This window comes from Corvus brachyrhynchos, unplaced genomic scaffold (genome assembly GCF_000691975.1).
Source record: "Corvus brachyrhynchos isolate BGI_N302 unplaced genomic scaffold, ASM69197v1 scaffold126, whole genome shotgun sequence".
In the NCBI taxonomy this organism is placed as follows: Eukaryota; Metazoa; Chordata; class Aves; order Passeriformes; family Corvidae; genus Corvus; species Corvus brachyrhynchos.
This window is the reverse complement of record NW_008239283.1, coordinates 658,711-676,224: the sequence shown is the minus strand read 5'-3', so window position 1 is coordinate 676,224 and position 17,514 is coordinate 658,711. Positions and strand designations below refer to the sequence as shown.

Here is a 17,514-nt window from a genome sequence, read left to right as displayed (position 1 = left end):
GCTGGATATTTCTTGTCTTCAGAGGGAACCAGGATATTTTCTGAATATTTGGTGTCCCTCTCACTTTTGGTACTTCGGACTCTACAGGTTCACAGTTCTTCATATTTGTTACAAACAGCTTGTTTGTTGTTTCTTGTTCTGCAGCTTAAGAAGTTGCTTTTCAATAATTGCTTTATAATTTTTTTTTACTAGAATTAATGAGTCAGAAATAGAATTTACAATAATTCTTGCTTTTTAGTGCAAAGATGTTGAAATGAACCTTGACAAGAGAAAAAAATTCCGGTTACCTCACCTGCTAGCAAAAACACATTTTCTTTGTGCTTCCAAAGACTGTTGAGGAGCTTTGATACCAAACTGAAATACAAATTGCAGTAAAATTAATAAGAGAACCTTTCTGAAAGGACAATCAAATCTAATTCAGTGGATCTTGTCTTGATTTGTGGCTGTTTGGTGCAGTCAGCTGTGAAGCAGCATTACTTGTGTGCCTCCCGCCAACAGTGAGGGCCCAGAAGTCAGGAATTAATTGCTGGGTGACTCTGGTTTCAGGGATTTGGATACATGAGCTCACAGCCCCACAACCTGATCGTGGGGACATTGACATGTGCTGCTGTCTTGCTGCAATAATGGGATCTATGGGCCCAAGCTAATATTTTAACTACAGGGAAACGTAGGATATGCAGAAGATGATGTGTAGAAAAAAGAAAAGCATTCCTGAGTCATCCTTTTTTAGAGCAGAATGAGGCATGAGATAGTAAATACTGGATATTTTACTCTGCCTTTACGCTTCCAAGACGGGGTAACGTTGTAAGCTCTCCTTACAAACCCCAGAGTTAAGGGATTAGCAGAACCACAAGGTTTCCTCTCTACTCACGATCCAAGAAGCAGATTAAAAAAAGGATATACCATTTGATCAGCAGCTTCCTGCATATGGAAATCCTAGGTCACCTTGCTGTTCCTTGATGTCTAAAGCCTGCTCTTAGGTTTCTGTGAGGAAAATGTGTATTTTGCTACAGTTTGAGGGACAAAGACGGTGGAATTGAGCAGTGCTGGGATATGCCAAGAAGTCGAGAGCCGAGCCCACACAGGTCACCAGGGAGGGTCATCACAGCACGGTCAGGTGGTGGCTGCTGAGATGGCTTTGTTTGCAGCGTTTTCACACATATTTATTCAATAAGGCTTTTGTTTTACTGAAACTGAGAAACACTATACAGTATTATCCTGATTTTGAAGTGACAGTGCCAAGGGGACTTCAGTAAAGGATTTGAAGGCAATTGAATCTGAAAAGTAAAGCTTTGTGATTGCTTAGTTATTTTTTGAAGCCGTGCTTACATTTAAGATTTATGTACAGAAACAGACTATATCAATAGTAGTGAAGTGGTTTCGGGCCAAGCTTTTTTCAAAGAAACTTATGAACAGAAGGTCATTTCAGAGTTCTTTCTTCTCTTGCAAAGAGACAAACACAAATCCCACCTCGCTGTATTTGTATAATATATAATACATTATTATGCTGCTGCATTTAGTAAGTGCTTGTACTTCCACAAAAATATCTGGAGCTTTATTCCTGATTACAGTGTACTGCCAACTGCAAGTAAAAGCGATTGTTATCCTCAGAGTTTCAGTGACCTATTAGGAAGATATAAATTGTGACAAGATTTTTTTTTTCCCCTCTCTGTAAACTTCTGAAGCATCATCTTACACCATCTAAACCCCATCTTAAAAATACATAATACAGAGACTTTTCTGAATCCTCTGATGATACTACAATATTGAATCATCTTTATATAATTATGCTGGTGAATATAAAGTATCATTGTTTTCAGTATCTTTCATGAAAGCTGTTTTGACCTTCAGATTAAAGGATCCATATGGATTTCCAAATGCAAAATTTGGAGCTCCTGTTTTAAAAACTAGAGCTCCGGTTCGGCACGCAGACATCAGATGTGTTTCCACTTGAAAAAATGCAATTGTAGCAGCCTATATCCCGTCTGAATTTTTCTCCTGGGTAAACTCTTATAAATGAGTGCATCGTGCATAATGAGGATTGGAGGTTAGCTGCTTCCAGTGAATTCCTTTTCAAAGTGCAAGAAAGAAGCAGAGCAGCAAGGAGGAGAAATCCATTGGTATTTGAGCTCTGTAGGATGAAGAGGTTTGCTGCTGGGGGAAGATCAAGAGGAGGCAGTAGGAATATTTTGGGCACTTCTGAAGGAGAGATGGAGACCATCTGGTAGAGAGGATGCTTAAAGGAAGAATGCCAGGACAGAGATAAAAGTAAAGGGAAAGGAAATAGTGACTGAGTAACATCAAAGAGTGAGGCTGACTATAGAGCAGAAATGAAGAAGTAGCAGTGACCCAAAGTAGGCAAATCACGATACAAATTGTGACACTGGGCAATGGATCCATAGGACTCTGTGAAGGCTCAGGGGAAAAGCTCAGTGTTTTAATTTGAAGAAAGTCTCCAGGAAAGTGGTGTTGACATCTTTGGAAGGCTTATAATTTAAAACTGATGCAGTAAGCAGGGTTCCTGCTGTTTCAGAAATACTGTCCTGGAGTCTAATCCAGATACTGTCACTGTAGCAGAATTTCAAATGGAGAGACGCCAGGAAGAATGTTTCTCCCCTCTTCAGCATCAGCATCTTTTCATTTGAATGATTTGAAGGGTATTAGAAGTTTCCGTTGAATTGCCTCCTAAGGCTCATGTCCTGAAGCCATGGTTGGTGTGTGGTCCTTCCCTGTGTTGAGCTGGAGCTGATCTCATGTGAAAAAGGGTTTTGCTGGTTTTGCTTTGCTTCTGCTGAAGCAGAATAGCTGTTGGCCAGCCCTTTTCTCTTGCCAAAGCCTGGAAAACCTTTCTGTCGCTGGAATTCCATCCAGAGGGGTTGACATGACAATCCCCATGGTTTCTTTGGGTAAAACAATACAGAGTAAAATAAGTCTGATATTCCCTTGTGTCTTGGTTCTCCTTGGCATTGCTTCTCACCAGCCCTAAAGGCAGAGAGTTGGGGCAGGTGATAAACTTTATTATAAAGGCTGTGCTCCTTTCTCTACCTTTCTTCTTCCCATCTGCCTTTAGGGGGAAGCTTTCTGCATCCTGGAGAAACTGTGCTTTTTGAGGCTAAATACCTTTGTGGATTCAAGTGCAAGGCCTGAAATAATATATTGGAGGTTTTTTTCCCTTTTTTTTTTTTTTTTTTTTTGTTAACAAAGCTCGTGTGCTGCTTTTTACTGAAGCCAGTCCAAGGAAAGAAAAAGAAGAAAGTACTTCCACAGAGTGATTAATCCCATCTTAAAACAAGTGTGTAAGACAGGTAGGATAAGTCTCTCTCTGAAAATGCCAATCTGTCACCACTATCTATAGAAGGAGCCTTCACGAGTAGCTTGGAGTAGGTGTTTGACTTTTACACAGTTAAATTTAGACGAGATGATTGCCACTTTATAAGTCAAAGTGTTTGTTTATCAATGATTAACCATAATAGATTGAGAAGTTATGAGAGATAACAAAAGTAAAACTATAATGCCATTGATGGAGATATCACATCATAAGAAATAGCAGCGACAAATGCAGATGGTTAACATTTACATCCCCATTGTTTTTATTTTACTGTTAAACCTTCCCAGATTTTAGATCTCGTTTGATCTGAAGAAGGAAAAATTTGCCTCTGCTTTGGCATAAGCAAAAACTGCTGAAATACCAGTAGGATAAAGAAGTGATTTGTCCTGGAAATGTCGATTCTTATGTGTAGGGTCATTAATCCATAAAACAAATTTGCAAACATTTATATGTTTCCTTTAGTGTTGTTGGTGTCTCACTTGTCATGCATCTGACTGGGCTCTAAATGAAGATTGCACTCAGAAGATCCTGCAAGGCGTGTGCTGGCAGGACTCGGTTTTGCATGTCTTGACCCAATGTATACAGTCAGTTACACTGAAATAAACACTCTTGTCATCTAGGAGAATTAATCCTATTTCAGGCTGTTACCCAAGGGCTCTGTTGAGTATGTTCCTTTCACCAGTCATTACTACATTGCAGAAATAAAGAGATAAAATTTATTTTTCCTGTACAAAAATTAGTTCTTGACTATAGTGTAGTTTGCAAAGTTGATAAAGCTTGCAAAAAAAAAAAAAACCCTCCCAACACCTCAGTAGTGCTCAGAAGCTTCAGCATATTGGGACGCTAAGAATTTTAAACAAAGTTGGAAAAAGCATATGGTATATATGGACGGGAAATCCTGTGGTAGTTTTGATTTTACAAAGAAAAAAGTAACTGCTTAAGTTCATAAATCTGATGTATGCAGCATTCAAATAGAAATATTCATGATCTTAGCTTTCCTCTTCTTTTTTTTCAAATGTTGCTTTCAAGTACAGATGGGCCCATACCACAAATTTGGGATCCAGATTTGGATTTGGACCAGACGTTTATCAGAGTTTAGGAATAGCTGAACCCAGCATCTGAGGTCAGGCTCTGGTGGAATTAACAGCCTGCTGCAAAGATCTGGATTGAGTGGATCTCCCCCACATTTCAAGGCATAGGTGTGGAAAATACGAGGATTTGATTTGACCTATCTCTAAGGTATTTAAATTTTAAAGTGAAAGACTTTTAGTGAAGTGGGAGGCTGTGATTATTGTTGTGCCTAAAGGATGAAATTGCATATGGGGATCCGATTGACTGAATGCTGTAGGAGACTGTAACAAGAGACAGGAACTGCCTAAAATGGTTTCCAGCTTAAATACTTGTCCAAGGTCAATAAGAGTATCTGTGATAAAGTATTGAGATCCCTGATTTATTATCCAGTACTTTCACCACAATAGGGTTGCCTCAGTATAATTCTTGATCTGTTCTAGAAGAGGATAAAATACCTTAATAACACCATACACCTAGGTGCAGAAAGAGACTTAGACTGTAAATGCTCTGAGCTCGTCTTCGGGCTACAAATCCCTCATATTTCCAAGATTAATGGCTTCTGATCCGTTTTTAAATGTTCCATGTGGATAGTGAAGGCGTAACTATCAAAACACTGTAAAATCATAATGTCTGTGTAGCTATAAATTACTGTTTTCAAAATGAGCTGGAGGTCTCCAACTTATTCCTAAGTGCAAATTCTTAGATGGTATGAAATTGCGCCAAAAAATGACTAGGAGCAAGTATTCTGTCTTTTGCCAAAGGGAAGCCGATTGTGGGTCTGCCTACTAACTCCATAGCAGTGTCTGTTTTGGTCATACTGAAATTGTCCTAAACAGTATAGATTGGATAGACCAAAATAATTTCAGATCAGAGATTGATTGAAAGGCATGAGGCTTTTTTGCATATTTCTCTGATATATCTTGTGTTTTTCATTTGTCAAGTTCCAAACTACTTTGTATGAGACTGATGATGAATTCAACTCATGCTAAAGTACCAGTTCCATGACAGATTGTTTTAAAAAAATGTTATATTGGCTTAGGGTATTTTCCTAAGTCAAATTAATGCATGGCATTCCAGAAAACAGGTAAAAGAGAATTTTCAACTCAGTATTTGAGTTAATACATATGCAAGGATTACTTCTAAAGAAAAAAGCGCATGATTTAAAAGATCATTAGGATAGTCTTTTGTGGGGCACGGAAAAAACCTTTACAGATGTTATGGGCTCTTTGGGGTTATGCTTAAATAAAAATTTGGAGAAGTGCCTCATTTGAATTTATACTCCCTTTGTGGTCCATCAAAAAGGATTCATCTCCTATTCAAATGACAAGTCAATATGTTAGTCAGATCAAATACCACTAATAAGATGCTAAAAATGCTTCTGAGGAACAGGGGGATTTCTTTAACAAGCCATAAAGTGCTTTTTAATCCATTTTTGACTTGTTCTTTGTGGTTCTCACAACTGTTCCATCATGACGCAGTTTCAGTCCTTTGTGCAGATGGAAAAAATCAAGGTGTAAATCAAGGGCAGTGCATGGATATTGCCTTTCCTCTCTAACATTTCCCAAAGCCACTGAGGTCCTCCTTGTACTTTCCTATCTCACGTCTATTTAAGACACTGGTGCTGGTGGGTGTTTTGGGTTGATAAAGCTGTATTTGATGAGGTTGCCAAATCACAGAGCCCAAGATTTGCTAAAGATTCAAAACAGCATAAAAGAATGGAACTGTATCTCTTCCCTACAACAGAGGTAGGAGACTTTGAAGAGAAGAGATGTTCCTGGTGTGCCCTGAGAGAAGGAAAACCCGGCTTCTCAGCTTTGCAGTCACTGCTCTCTCCTCTGCTCTGCAGAGCCATTTGCTGAGTTATCTGTCTGTGGAAAGTGGCCTAATATTGCAGTTTTGCTGCAGACACAGCTGCATGGGGCCCAGGGACGTAGGAGCTCTCCAGACATATCTCTCTATCAGTGGAAAGAAACGCTGAATAGATGCAGATATTATGAAGACGTTGATGAGGGGTTCCCTTTTTTGCATATCTTCCTGGTCACATCAGCAGAGCAGAATTCTCCTGTGTCTTAGCTCTGAGTTCAAAGATGTATCCTTAACATTTATCTGATACCCAGGATATATTTCCCAATCTGCTGATGGCAGTAGCAAAACTTCTTGTCCTGTTTAGCTTCAGTTGAAGTTTCACACCCCTCACTTTTTTTTTTCCTTTAACTAAACATATTTAAGTTTTGGGATGTGAACTACAATTAGAAACTAAATATCTACTTAAAAAAAAAAAGGAAAAAGAAAAAAACAAAAGTGTTTTTGATTAGCATTGTTTTCCTTCCTGACTTTCCTTGTCTCTAAAGAGACCAGAATAAGTCAGAATTCAAAATTCGCTACCAAATCTTTGCAGATAACCCTGAAAATGGCTTATGAAATCCCTTCATAACTTTTCATTTGCTGAAAGCACAATGTATCTGACCATCCCTATAATTTCCGATTGAATTTGTAACTGACGACGAAGAGTGTTGTGACAAGTTTATCTCTAAATTTTGTGTGGAACATGGGACACCAGCCCACAACATACTTCATTCCACAAATGTAAATTAGTTCATTCATTAAAATAAGTTTTGCAGGATCAGGTCTGTGAGTACCAACCGTTTGGGAAGGAGAAAATAAATAGCAATGTTTAATAAATACACAGTGTGCTAAGATTGTATTTATTAGTCTTTTGACATTTTTATCTGGCTCCTATAAAGAAGTATTTGGAGCTGGGACAACAACTGGTGCAGGTAAATTTCCTACATTGTGAAAGGATCTGGTATTTAGTTTATGGGAAGCAGGCCTGAGCAGATGTGAAAAGTTCAAATAAAGGAAGGCCAGATAAAATGCACTTTTGTGGCTGGAAAATCAAAACAGATGTTATTATTCAACCACAAAAAAATCTATTTGCACTTAAGTAGCATTAGGTGTCTGACTAGTTACTTTTTTTTTTTTAGTGAAAACAACAAAATGATTATAAAATTATATAGACTGATAAAGTGCTTTAAAACGTTACCAATGGACTGAATAGTTATCTAATAGAAAAAACCAAAGCAGATCTTACAAGACCAATAGAAATATGAGTAAATCTACTTTTCAAGGTAAAATCAAGAAGGATACAGACACTGGAGGGGCAACAAAACCAAATGGACTCTCCTCTCTGAAGCCCTGATGCATATCAGAGAAATGGTGATTTAAGATGGGTGGACTTTACACTACCCATAATCTTTTCTGGAGACCTGCCCATATGGAAAGGTTGATGCTGGCAGAGGATGACAGGTGCTGGAGATCCTCAGGAGCCCTTGACAACAAGAAAACACTTGTGGGGTATGAATGCTGCCGAATAGTCTTGCAAATTATTTCTGATTAAAAGAAAATTCAATTTGGTTTCAGAAATTGACATATAGTCAAAAAAACACCTAATATAAATGGAATAGTACAGGAGAACCAAAATGGGTATTTCTGTCTGTGAAAACCTGCTCCTCTGAGCAATGGAAATAATCTTCTTCTGGAAAAGCTGATCTAGTTTGTAGGAACTTTGTTGGTCTGACGTGTTTCTACTCTTGATATAGAACTTTTCTGCTCTTGCTTGCTGGGAGTTAGAGGTAAGTTAGGAGTAGGTCCTGATGGCTTGCTGGATTTGGTAAAACTTGCCAGTAAATTGGGGACTTGCTGGCTGTTGCTTCCTTCTTCAATGGGAAATGGAGTCTCAGGTATTTTTATCTGAAGAATGGCAAAAGCGAGGACAGGGCTGCAGTTCCTTTTTGTTGCAGTATTCGAGTTACTGCAGGAACACTGAGGGTTTGCATGGTCGGGAGGATGTTGTGTAGCAACAGAACCTTTTCCTCTTTGCACTGTTATTCAATATTTGTTCATTGCTCCTCTTCTGCCCTGTCTTCAGCACCATCAGGTCTGATCCCCATTAACCTCCCATCTTACATCCAGTAGGAACTTCCAGTTCTGTTTTTTTCCCAAGGTGGAACTGCCCTGCACTGGGAGATGGAGAATTGAGATGTCTGGGGCACGAGGTCTCTCCCCAACCCTCCTGCTTTCCTGCTGCATTTCTGGATAAAATTCAGGCAGATCTGCTCTGAAGAGCTGGACTTTTCAACACAGAGATGAGTGGTATAACCAAAGGATATCTATCCCACCTCATATTTATAATTAGAAGCTTTTCTCAGTGGACCTATAGCTCATTTATTCTCTGTCTACCTGTCCCTGGAACCCATTTTTGCTGTGCAGTCTCCTCTCTCACATTAAGATTATGGGGAGTTTCCTCTTAGTTTAATCTAGAGATTACTGCAGCTGATTTGGGCTCTTCCCTGGTCTGAGCTCTGTGGTTAGCAGACATCAGTGATAGTTCCTCTCAATATCTGGGATTTTAGAAAAAAAGCGTTGTAGGTCCTCAATCACACAGATCTTCTCCACTTTTTGTTTATTTATAAATGCAATGGTGCCCGAGGCCACACCTTTTTGGGAAGGTGAGTGCTTAGCCATGATTCATACATTTATGAACCTGTTGTTCTTGGGAAGAGTTCAAAACTGAAAAAAAAAAAAAACCACTCAAAAGTGAAAGAACCCCACTCAAAACATGATTAAATATTAATTCTAAAGGTGAATGCCTGGATGGCTTTCAGGCAATGTCAGGCTCCCAAAGTCAAAAATCAAAGGGTTTTTACAGATCTGAAATTCCTATTAAAATCTGTGGTTAAGCAGCCTAAATCCAATTGAAATGCAGTGTAATTAAGACTTTCAAGACACTTGGGGTTTGTTTCTAAGAAATGATGACCTGTAGGCAACTTGCAGCATTTTCAAGGGACTATGTAATTTTAAAACTATGAATACTGGTCATTTCTGTCAGGGACCTTAGAAAACCTCTGTAAAAATGCATATCCCTTAGGAAAAAACATATTTTTTGTGGCATCAAGGCCCAGCTAATACAGCTTCTCACTTGAGCAGGTCCTTCACACTCTCAAGGAGATTTTTGTTGAGATATTCCTGTGAAGGTGGGAAAAATATGATGCGAGAAAAGGTGAAGGGACCATTTGTCTTTTCCTTCTTTCCTAATGTAGATGCTAAGTATCTCACTGATGCAAAAGGGTTAGAGAGAGCAAAATGTGTAAATAATTTAATAAGGAAAAGAATTGTAAGAGAGAAATTCACCAGAGTAAGGACAATAGCGTACAAAATGCCATAAAAGATAATAGACTTAGATGAATTGGCATGTGTTAGTGATTATGCAATCATTCATTTCCCACAGATTTCTTTTTATAGGAAACCTTGGAAAATCCCTAAAGAACTGACCGAGTCGTTTAACCACAACAGGTTTCTTTTCAACATGGCTGGGAGTGGGCGAGAAATATTTTCACATATTTATGCACTGTTGGCTTGTTTGGAAGTGCTGGAAGTAGCGGTGCAGGAGACGACGGAGGACGGTGACTCAGCCCCACGCCGAGTGGGTCCTTCTGCCACCCTCCATGTGGGACCAGGCAGCACAGATCCAAGTGGGAACACACTCATGTGACCAGGAGCTTTGAGGTTTGGTCCATGACTGATGTGACAGGCACTAGGGAGGCTGAGGAGAGGGTTGTCTGCCCCAGAGAGTGTTCCCAGATCTGGGCTGGATGTGAATCCCTCTGGCTCGCAGGGAGCAGCTGAGCTCTCCTCGGTCACTGGCAGAAGTAGTCATTTGCTTCCTTGCTGTTATAGGCTGTTTAAATACTTGTACTTCTGACAACAATTTTCCTTCACCACTGGGCTAAGGAAAACAAGGCCTTGAGCTGCACTTCTGAGTTTCTTAAAGACTTTTTTTTCCTCCTTTCTTTTTTTTTTTTTTTCTTTTAAAACAGGCTGTCTTCCTTGCATTCCTCAGAGCAGCTTCTCACAGCCTCAAAATGTCCCTGCTGCTTTGAGATGTGTCACTGGAGGAGTCACCCTTCACCCAGCTGCCTCGCTCCAGGGAGGCCTTGACCAATCCCAGCACCCTCATGTGTGTAACATCTCTCTCAGATTCTTCTTCTGCTAAAGCTTCTTGGTGTTGGACTCGATGAACCTTGTGGGTCCTTTCCCACCCAGGATACTCCTTGACTCCATGATTTGCTCTGCCCAGCCCTGTGGAACAAACTTGCCCAAGCCACAGTGGTGAAGGGAGGAAATGAGCAGGTTTATGGACTTTCATGGAGCTTTGTGGCCCCAAAATACAGCACCCTGGATCAGGGTAGGTAAAACAGGTTTAATCACATCCATCTCATGAGAACCTTCAAGCATAAATTTGATGGTATCACTCAGATGATCTTAGTTGGGTGCAAGGTGTTATTCTTGTTTCTGCATAAGTAGCAGTATGAAAGGGTGAAAGACTTTGAACTCCAAGTCACCTTAAAAGACTGAAAAGTAAAATAATTTGGAGGATCTGGATCTCCCTCATGTTTCAGCTTTCAAATCCAGACTTCTGATGTCTGAGAGATGTCATAAATCAAAATCATTCACTAGGTTACAGACATTTCTGAATATGAAATAGTTTATTATTAAAAAAAACCCAAACCAATAAAACAAAAGAAAGCTGCCCACTAAATCCTGCAAGTGATTAAAAATGGTCGTTAAGAGCATTTGCAAATATTTATCTTAGCTTAACTTAGATGGGCACAATTTTGACTAAGGAAGATTTTTTTTTCTTTTAGCTACATTACTAAGTCAACTATGAATAGTAATGTTTTCGTTTTTAAGATGCATTGTCTCTCTTCTCAGTTTCAGCTCTCTCCTGTTAGAGTTTGATCTGCAGTACTTGGACAGACAAAATAAAACGGGGTGAGGGGCTGTACTAGAAAGAGAGTTTGATCAATCCCTTCTCAAAACACCAATACCCTCACCAAATCCTTCCCTTTCCCTCAAAATATCAACAAACAGCATCAAAACCTGCTTTCTATCCTCTGCAGCAGGGAGACCACCTGATGGTGGAGCTCACCTGATGGCTTTGGGTCGTCAGCAATGGTCCAGAGTTGAAAACTGTGCCCGAGTTCGTTTCCCACACAGTATCTGAGCTGATCACGGTTGTATGAAATATGAAAAGCAGTCAGCTCTAGTTGGCTCAGGGCAGAGCTTCTAAAAGGGAAAATTTCTTGACAGTCACACAATAAATTTTAAAAAGTTGTCATCAGTGAAAGCTGTGCATGATGGCTCTCACCTACGTTTGATCAAAAATGGCTCATGATTTCAGGTTCCTTTGAATTGGTCACTAAAAATGGTGCTGCTACCTCTGTTCTTATTTTAGTTTTCTTAGAATCATAAAATGGTTTGGGTTGGAAGCGACCTTAAAGATGATCATATTCCAGCCTCCCTGCCAGGGACACCTTCCACTACCCCAGGCTCCTCCAAGCCCCATCCAAACTGACCTTGGACACTTCCTGGGACGGGGCAGCCAAAGCTTCTCTGGGCAACCTGTGCTGGTGCCTCACCACTCTCACAGGGAGTAATTTCCTCCTAAAATCTAATCTAAATCTACTTTTCTTCAGCTTAAAGCTATTCCCCCTTGTCCCAAGTACCTCTCCAGCTCTTCTGGAGCCCCTTTAGGCATTTGAAGGAGCTCTAAGGTCTTCCCAAAACCTTTTCTTCTCCAGGCTGAACACCCCCAACTATCTCAGTTTGTTGCCACCCTTCAATCTTTCCACGGTTTTTACCTGTGATTCCAGTCTCTGTGCATGCCTTCACTGGCTAGGATGCTAAGTTTTATAGTGTTTTACAAGTATTTTTGCAATATTTTTGCAGTTAGAAAATACAAACGCAAGGTAGACTCCAAGTTGCCCATCATGTTTCTTTCCACGGGGCATGGACACCAGCCAGAGTTCCTCTAGCAGCAGTGCACTGAACCAATCAATCTCTGTGATTTTAAAGCAGTGTTAATCTAAAGCAACGAGTTCTGAATAATGTTTATTAACTGTATTTTAATGACTTGTCAGTTTTCTAAAACACATGCCGAAGTATTTTAGAAATCACTTAGTAAATGCAGTTTTAATTCTGTTCCCATACTCATGGGCTGCTACTTACTTTAAAAAAAAAAGAGATTAGAAGGTTCAGATTTAGAGCAGCAAATTGTTCTGCTAATCTGCAGGTATTTCTCTTCTTGATACGGCCACTAATGTCTAATCTTAGCAACGCAGGCCCAATCATTGTGCTTTTACATTAGAGCTGCAATGAACTGTGTGCCAGGGACTTGAACTCTGGTGACAAGCTGCTCTGAGCCTGCGAGCTTTCACAGGAAAATGCTCTGTATGAGTCTAAAATGATCCTGTTAAGTTTTGTGCAAAAGATGGGGAGTTCACCATATGAGCTCTGGTAGGAGCAGCATGCCTGTGAACTTCTGGGCAGCGTGGGGTTAGAGCTGGCCACGGAAAAGAGTCTGTGCCATGAAAAATTTTCAAGCCTTTTAACTTGTTTCCATTTCTCAGGAAAGAGAAAAGAAAACCTTCGGAATTTTTCTTTTTTTCCTGCAAGGTGTCATGGAGTTAGGCTCTGGAGCACATCTTTCCTTCTGGATGCTGTCGGCAACGTTGGGAATGTCTTCAGATTTGGGATTTGGACCTGGACCTCCCACCATCCCTGGGTGCGTAACCATCAGGCTATGGGTGAGTCTGGATTGGCTTCCTCTGTCTTTCCTCTGGCTATCCAAACCCCTCATCCCAGACTTAAAATCCTGGCAAAGGCATTTTTTGAGAAACAGCTACATCTCTGTGAAAGTTTCAATGCTATTACAATTTTTTGATCACTGGAGTTTTGGTGAACTCTTTTTACTGGAAGTTTTAATGGTTGTGACTGGTCTGTGACCTCGGTGTTATGACATGCCCTGGTGACATTTACTGTCCCTCTTCTTGGAGCATGGAACAGACTGATTTTGGTACAGATCTCAGTAATGAGAGATGGTCATTGATATTTGTTTCCTTATGAGTTGGGGTGTTGCTCTTGAAAGGGAGTTATTTGGAAATCCTCACCTAGAGGTGAGAAGTACGTCCAGGGAGTTATTTCCAGGTGTTGCTGAGCATGGAAGTCTTGATAGCTGCCTGTTTTCCATCTTTTCCTCTTACTTGAGCTTTGCCCTCCTATATTCCTGCACTGTTTCCAGTATTCTGTGTTTCTGCAGCCAGGTGACTGTGCAGACTGCTCCCAACATGCTCAGAGCTTATTCACTTCCCCGTAGAACAATTGTCTCTATCTTTGTGGTTTTCCTCTGTCTCTATAGTCTCCTAATTCTTTTTCATAATCTTTCATTTTACTCAGTCCAAGTATGTGCTAGTTTTTTCCTCCCCTAGAAACTTCTCTGTTATTTTGCTTCTCAGACAAGGGGATTAAGGACATCCTTTGGAACCAGTGGTCATTTCACCATGGACTTTAGAGACAGTGAAGCTCTTGAGGACCAAAATGGTGAATACAACACAAAATCAGCCTTGATTTAATATTGTGAACTTTACAAGTTCTCTGCTTTCTGCTTTTCTACTTGGACCTATGGCCCACTGTGTAAAGAATTCAGGATGTGGGGGGTATTGAAAGAAACCACCATCACTTTCCGGAGCAGAATTCAAAGGAAAGTTCACTTTTCCTATTGCTTTTTATGTTTTTTCTATTCCTAGTGCTTACTCTTTTTTTTTTTTTTTCCTTTCCATGCTGCTGTTCTAATTTTTTTTCCCACTTTTAATTTCTCTATTAACTTTAATTAGGCTCATGAGCTTGATCACCAGGTGGGTTGCCCCCAAGCTTCCACAGCAATGTTTTCCATCTGCAGCAGGCTTGCAAGGGAATTTTGTTAAGCTGCAGATAGGAGATAGGAGCCTAATGTGATCGGATCCGGCGTACTTCATTGCTGAGTGTTTTTTATATCTGGTGAATTTGCCAGGAAGTGTTATATATTTAATTATTTTTAAGCAGGCAGGCTCAAGAGCCCCTGATCAGTGGGGTACCAGAGTGTGAGTGAGAGAAGAGGGATGTGGTGTTAGCCAGGGGAATGATTCATACCTCTGAAGTTAACCAAATGCTCGTGTATCTCGGGGAAGCAGCTCTGCATCTTCCAACTGCCTTTTTCTGGGGAAAATGCAGTGTAGAGAAAAAAAGGGAGAAAAAAAATAAATAAAAAAAATCCCTGAATTCAGTTCTGGAGAATCTCAGCAGATGTGAAGTTCAGCACTAGGAAAGAAGATTGGCACACACCTTTTGGGAATTTTGTGCATGGTTTTCCTGGGCAGGTTCTTACAGCGTAAGCTTTTCCTGTCTCAAATGCTAAGTAGCATAAAATATGAGCTATCGCCGTAAATTGCAGTTTTTGTAGCCTTTTTTGGCATATTTGCATATTCATCATCTGCCTTGGGTTTTCTTGTTTTTATTCTTATTCCTTTAAAACTACATTTACCTGGAGAAGGGCTTAGTTCTGAGTGTATAAAATAAGCATTTTCTCCATAGTCGACTTTAATCCTAACAAAAGAATTAACACTCAGAGCAGAAAACCTTCTTTGGGTCCTACAGGGCATTAGAACATCTCAGGTGCTGGCTGCTGGTTTAATAAAAGGATAGGATTTCCATTTACTTCAGGCAGGCTTAATGTATTGTTCTTGTAGTGAGACAGTCAGAATGAGTCAGGAGCCAAAGAATACACTTTATAGACACAAATAATCGTAAATTCAGAATGTCACCTTTAGGCAGAGGCATTTTTATTATTGTTAGTGGAGCTGCTGAGTAGGTTTGATGTTTTATTCTCTTGAGTACTAAATGTTCCAGAGTACCACAGCCCTATCTTTATCAGGCTCACAAGGAGGGAGCACAGCCAAACTTGCTTCCTATACTTCTCTATGATTGATAGCAGATGGCATGCTTTAAAATAAACCTATCCATTAGCAGTCCTCAGTGTTTTTACTCAAGGCATTTACAACTGTCTCAACCAGAAAACACATTCGCTCCACAAGCTCGTTTCAGGCTGCAACAGCTGTACAGGTGCAAATCTTTCATTAACTCTTAAACCGTGGTGAAATAAACGCCACACTGTATTTTATTTTTAGTGGAGGAGGTTGATCTTCAGAGGCAGAGTGGATTTTGTTCTCCCTTTGCATGTGGCAGAGGTTCGTGTTAATAAACTGACATTGAAACACGGGAGGTTTAATTCAATCATTTTTCTTTTAATTTTTTTTTTCCCTACTCCTCCGTAAATCTTTAGGATGTTGTATTGCCAAGAGATAAACGTGGCTGTCTGTAGGTATATAGAAAAAACTGGTGATGTAGCAATACTGAAGGAATTGTAACTCAGGGCTGGGGTTCCTGTGGAACAGCAGCCACCTCCTTCCCCGTCCCTGTAGCATCACCTGGAGTGGCAGCACTGGCTGTAACCCGATGGAGGGGAGGCTGCAGGTGTCCCCCACCTCTGCCTTACACTGGGGTTATTTTTCTCTATTCTGGTTTATTGAAGAGATGCAGAGAGACACATACTCACATGCCCACACACACACATACATTTTCAACCTGATTCTGAGCTCATTGCTGGCAGGATACTCCATAAATAAATTGCTAAAACCTGTCCCTCTATTCCAGTTATTTTGCACAGATTTCTATGCAGTACTCATAAAGGCTGTTAAAATTTATCCAGCAATCCTTCCAAAACAATGAACTCCCAAGAACCTCCCAAAACATTAGTACACTACCACCAAGAGCTTAAAATATTAGTAGCAAATCTTTAATATTAGCATTTAACATTAATATTAGACAAGATCTTAAAATATTAGAGCCAGATAAAAGAGTATTAACAGGGGTATAGGAGTCATTAAGCAGAATAACCATCACTGACTAAATGGATGCTGAAACTTTAACACGCAAACCAGTGCAGATGATAAGAACTTCACAGAGACAAGAGGATCCTTTCATTTAAAAGGAAGTTGGAGAGAGGAAGGTTAGGGATTTGAAAGCTGGTAAATAAAACAACACAGCGGGAGAAGTTATATAGAACGTGCTGTCTTGTTAGTGGTGATCGTGTCCTATGTTATTTTTCTTAAGCTGAAAAGATAAAACAGGAAGACAGGCAATATTCTGTCACAAATAAATGGAAATTGGGGCATTTTTTGTATAAATCCAAAGTAGCAGGAGAAAAATACAAATGTGCTCTCAGCACCATAAGTCTATGTAGGGTAAAGGAGGTGCTAAAATGATTTAGCATGATGGACTGCAGCTACCACGTTCGTTTTATGGCACAACAAACAAAATCTAGGGAATTTGAACTTGATACCATCGAGCCAGGGGAGTTACGCCAACGTGGAGAGTGGATCTGCAGTGGGGCAGCCCCTGAGCAGGACTGAGCTCTGGGGTGGCAGCAGGGCCCAGCCCCTGGTACAGGTCTGCCCTGTGAGCACCTGGAGGATTTGGTGCTAAATGAAACAGAGGGCAAAAAAACAAGGCCAGCTGTAGACTTAAGAAGTTTAAGAGCATCAGTACTTGCTTCCAGCTAATCTCTCTTGATGACTCCTGTAAGCAGCCATGACTGGTCGTTCTTGTTAATTATTCAAAGCCCCACACCAGTTTTGCAGCTGAGTGGTGTAAGAGGATGTGCAGTGTCCCCATTTCTCAGTCTGACTGGGGGAAAGGCATGAGACATCACTGAGTGACAGCCTGTTTTCCACACGGGAAAGGTGAGGCTGGGAGGGGCTGCAGCTGACCCCATTCCACAACCACACTGTCACCATGACACCTCACCCCTTCCTGGAGGATCTGATGAGCAGGACTCATCAGGGTCATACCATATCTGAAAACTATGAGTGTGATGGCTTTTGCTGAAGGTTCAGGACTGCATTCTTGCATGTTGATTAATAATCCAAAACATACGTGGTTGCATTCATTAGTGCTCCATCACAGGAGGTAGCAGAAGGAAGAGCAGGCACCCCAGGATCTACATGATGTCCACCATATCCTCAGGCTGCCAGACACCAAAGGGTCAAGACTGTGCATATTTTCCCCTGTAAGAAAGATGGGGGCAAATTTTTAGCAGGGTCTATCGTGATAGGGCATGGGATAAACTGAAGCAGGGTTGATTTAGGTTGGAAATAAGGAAGAAGTTTTTTAATAAAGGAGGT

At 40.5% G+C, this 17,514-nt stretch overlaps 1 long non-coding RNA gene across 1 annotated transcript in view; it reads left to right on the top strand.

Moving 5' to 3' along the window:
* LOC108448155 overlaps window positions 1–17,514 on the top strand; it is a 140,902-nt gene that overhangs the window by 72,897 nt on the left and 50,491 nt on the right. The window contains exons 10-12 of the long non-coding RNA XR_001863947.1: window positions 8,403–8,551; window positions 10,276–10,643; window positions 12,914–13,022. This is a non-coding gene — a long non-coding RNA (uncharacterized LOC108448155). The remainder of the gene's footprint in view (window positions 1–8,402; window positions 8,552–10,275; window positions 10,644–12,913; window positions 13,023–17,514) is intronic.